Source organism: Fukomys damarensis, unplaced genomic scaffold, assembly GCF_012274545.1.
Source record: "Fukomys damarensis isolate Sample0158 unplaced genomic scaffold, DMR_v1.0_HiC HiC_scaffold_67706, whole genome shotgun sequence".
Lineage (NCBI taxonomy): Eukaryota > Metazoa > Chordata > Mammalia > Rodentia > Bathyergidae > Fukomys > Fukomys damarensis.
Genome location: NW_022968618.1, coordinates 1 through 259, shown reverse-complemented (window position 1 = coordinate 259; position 259 = coordinate 1). Strand labels below are relative to the sequence as shown.

Sequence of the window (259 nt, the reverse complement as noted above, 5' to 3'; positions counted from 1 at the left end):
AGCACTGACAGATCACAGAGACCTTGGGTGCGGCAGTAGAGATGAAAAGCGCTGCGAGACCGGCAGTCACCAGTAGGGGGTATAGCTCAGGGGTAGAGAGCTTGACTGCAGATCAAGCGGTCCCCGGTTCGAATCCGGGTGCCCCCTACTGGTGTTTTCGTTTATTGCTCTACATGATTTAGCCCCCAAGGAGCGTGCACACACACATACCCGAGGTGCTTCTTTTTCTGTCAGAGTTTCGGGTTCATGTGCTCTGTCA

At 54.1% G+C, this 259-nt stretch overlaps 1 non-coding gene across 1 annotated transcript; it reads left to right on the top strand.

The window, feature by feature from the left end:
* Window positions 1–75: 75 nt before the first annotated feature.
* On the top strand, window positions 76–147 carry Trnac-gca. Its single transcript has one exon. It is a non-coding gene; the product is annotated as a tRNA-Cys (tRNA).
* Window positions 148–259: the final 112 nt, after the last annotated feature.